Consider the following 4,187-nt stretch of genomic DNA (forward strand, 5'->3'; position numbering starts at 1 on the left):
TCATTGAACACTACCTGATTCTATTTGTGCGTAGACTTGTAAGGAGCCTCCTTAATTATTTTAGGAAGAGTTCAAATGCTGCCAGATAAATGCAATGTGTGGGATAGTATTGTAGTATTCCAAAGACACTTGTTGAAATAAAAATATATAGAAAATGAAAGTGACAATATAATGATGAAGCGTAGGAAAATTGTAGCATTACAAATCTTAGTAGAAGAAGTATTAGAAAAAATAATATGGAAGTACTTCCTTCACATATGTTAGGCAGAATGGTTTGTTTTAGACATCAGAATTAACATTTGCACTATCTCAGTTTTAATAAACCCTAACTGCAATGGAATAGTAAATTTAAAATGAACATTTTGGATTCTCTGGTTGTAAACAAATTAGCCCTACTCTAAAATTAATGGAAGAAAAATAACAGCATAAACAACTTTAAAGAATAATATAAAAAATAGACCACCAAACTGCATCATTAATGGATCTACATATGAATTTAGTTTGTTTTAGTGAATCTACATTCCAAGAAGAATAGGAAACTCAGAGGCTTCAAATGTTGTTCCAAGGAATCAAAAATCAGAAAAAGTTACTTTTCTAAATTATAAGAAATAAGTATTAACTATTGTAACTTTGTGTAATATAATTTAATATTGCAATTTCATTGATAGTTTGAAATGTCAAAATGTAAAAATTGGCACATGAACTAATAATTGAAACAAAAAATTGCAATGAAAAAGATATGTTTGAAACTAATTACAGTTGTTTGAAATATTTTTAATATCCTTTTTGGAAAAATAAATCTAATATAGTTTTCAAAAGTGTCAGCAAAAACATTATAAACATGCATATCAATACATTACATCATTGATGAAGGTGCCATCAAGTCAACACCATATGTTGATTGCAATTGGGATGGGAATATCATTGTAGAGCCATAATCATTGCTCACCATATCATGCTCAACATGCTCATTACTATTGTTGTCTTCAACAGGGAGATAATAATATCTCAAATCTGATATATTGGATTCACTTGCATGATTTCCAAGTTGCATACTTCCACTGCCTTGTTGTAGTGATGGATAAATTGTTGTAGCCATGCATTCTACCCCACTGTCCCTTCATTTCAAGAAGCCAAACACTTATTCAGTGTCAAAATATTTGTAAACATTTATCATTGCCATGAATAACACAAGTTTTAAAGACATACCTGATGCTGAAGATGCTATCAGTATTGGCAAGATCTACAGAGTTTTGGTCTCTCTATGATATCTGGCTTAATATTTGACTCTCACTTGAACTATTTTGTGGCTGCTGATATCAATATAATTCAAATTTAAATTTATAGTTAACAAAATAGTTTATCATCGTTTAATGTATCTATTTCTAATGCACATTAGTATGAAACATTTTAAAAGTTTAGCTGGTCTATTCCATTCATTAGATATGACAAAAGAAAATTTTGGGGCATTGCTCAAATGATACATATCTATATATTTTGATCGACCGTGTACATTTTGAGAAAAAAAATGGAGAGAAAAGTTTTGGCATTAAATAAATTATTTCTATATGAAAATTTATCTTCACTGATATATGGAAAATACTATTTGAAAAAATAAAAATTTTGATTTCTCACAAATGGAACATACCTGCATATTTGATTGACCATGGATGTTAGCTTGGCCATACGAGACTATGCCAGATTGTTCAAGAAATCTCTGTAATATACTTGAAAATTGTTTTGAAGTAAAATATAATTTTCGTAGAATTTGGAAATAATATAATTATCAAAACTAATTGTTATACTGGTTTTTTAATATTAAAATTTGAAAAATATGTTTACAAAAAGACATTTAATGAAATAGAAGTGGAGTTCTTTACCCTTTTCAGTTGAACTTTAATTAAGGATTCTTCCATAACTCTCTCATAATACTCTACATCTTGTACTGAAGTTATAATATTAGGATCTTCTTTCAAACACCTGCAGATTTTTTTATAAAAAAAAAATATTATATGAAACTTCAATATATTTATATAAATTTTTTATATTTCTGTTCTTTACAAACTCAAAAATAGTTCTTTAAGATCCCACAAATATTGCCTGGGCATTTGATTTATACAGAAAGTAATAGTATGATTTTTGATTTTTATTTTTGTAATTTTAGTGAAGCGGAGGGTTATAGAGAGGAGTTCATAGAAAGGGAGGGATAATTTGATTGGAAATTGAATAAAAGTATAGGTAGCATTGATATGAACAGTGAAATCAAGGAAAAATGTTAATAGATATTTTTCATATAAGTAATTGCACATGTTTAGATGTTTTTAAGATCAAAGTACTAAATTACAAAGTACTATAATTTAATGAAAAAAATATTACTTCAGATTAAGTAAGAGACTCTACCTTAGTGTTGATTTTGCATTCAGTAGCTGCAATTTGCATGTATTAATTTCTCTTTGAATCTCCTATAAATTTATCATAATAATTATACATCAAAATTGAATCATAACTTAAAAAAATAGAAATCATTATTCTTTTTCATGGTGAAATCAAGCATACCTCAACATTTGGAATGTTTCCTGAGCTGTTGATGATAATGCATAGTCATGGATAGAATGTAGAAACACTCATTAGTAAGATATTACTTAGTAAAAAGGGTTTTACTACATGTACAAAAATAATAGATAAATTTTAAAAAGACCTTGATAAATGATTGGCATGATCATTGTCGCACTTCAATTTCTTCAATATTTCATTTAAAAGCTGCTAAGACATATCATAAACTAACATTTATTTATGTCTAATTCTAAGATTTGGTTTCTACATTAATAAATTATTCACAAAAATAAATTACGCCAGAAAGAAGAAAAATTAAACTAAAAATTGTAGATTGATACTTACTTCTTGATTTTGAAGCTTGTATATTTGTCATATTTCACAGAATTTATGCCAAATAGAGAAAAAATATGACAAAGATATTAGTTATAAAACCAAACTAAACATGAACATAATTTTATTCAAAATTTAATCTTATTAGAGGTATGTAGGTGAAAAAGCTACAAGAAAGTGGGTATAATATTACTATTAATTGCAATACATTTTTATACAAATTGTCTATTCAAACTTTCATATAAGTGCAATAATGGAGCAATCTTGTTCATAGACAACTTATAACTAAGATTAATGAAAATTTATATTTATTCTTTGTAAAAGATCTATCTTATTAAATGAGTAATTTGATACAAGAATATTGGAATTGAAGTGAGCATATTATATGTAAAAAAAAAAATTGAAATGTAAAAGTAAATATTATGAATTTCATTTTTATCTTTTTAAGATATTGCAAAAAGTCCATACCTTCCTCTCTCATGTTCTAGTAGATTAACATAATGAACTATAACATCTTTTGTCAATCTAAAAAGAAAATGAAAATTTAACATTGTAATATAAAATAAAATAGAATGAACTTTAATTGAGAATTCCCCTAATGCTAGGCATTTATTTCATATGAAATACTATACATAATCCAAAGTATATTCACCATATTTGAAGTGTTCCTTAAATATACAACATATGAAATAAATCTCTTTAGTAAATAAAACTATCTATAGAAGCAATGTAGACATTAAAAACACAAGTTATTCAATGGTTCTAATAGAGCTTACCTTTTCTTTCCAGAAAAATGACTAAGTCTTCTAGAAGGCGAAAACATAATAAGTGCAATATCAATATCACATAGAATAGAGAGTTCATAGGCCTTCTTAGTAAGTCCATTTTGCCTCTTGGAATAGGTAACTTGTTTGTTTATATTGTTTTCTATTTTCTTGATCTGAAGCTTAACTCTTCCCATCACAAACAATATATAATATATATAATAATAAGATTTATTTAAGAGAAAAGGGACAATACCTATATGAAAGTAAGATAAAACTTATATTTATCTGCATTATTCATTTAAAACAATAAAAATTCATTAGTAAGATGAAAAATAATATTTTAAAATACAAAGAAAATTAAATATATTAAAAAGAATTCAATCATATATTAAAAAATAATTATCAATTATTTCAATAAATAATTACCAAATGTTTCAATAAAACATTCAATTTAATATAATGATATGTTTAGAATAAAATATAATTGCTAATTAGGAAAAGTAAGTTATAGATTTTAAAGAAAATGATAGGTTT

The 4,187-nt window shown here is 25.8% G+C and overlaps 1 pseudogene; it reads right to left on the bottom strand.

The window, feature by feature from the left end:
* Window positions 1-856: 856 nt before the first annotated feature.
* Window positions 857-3,847, bottom strand: LOC149570049 (agamous-like MADS-box protein AGL66; annotated as a pseudogene).
* Between the last annotated feature and the right edge of the window lie 340 nt (window positions 3,848-4,187).

This window comes from Cupressus sempervirens, chromosome 3 (genome assembly GCF_028749045.1).
Source record: "Cupressus sempervirens isolate cs-2001-9-10 chromosome 3, ASM2874904v1, whole genome shotgun sequence".
NCBI classification, from domain to species: Eukaryota; Viridiplantae; Streptophyta; class Pinopsida; order Cupressales; family Cupressaceae; genus Cupressus; species Cupressus sempervirens.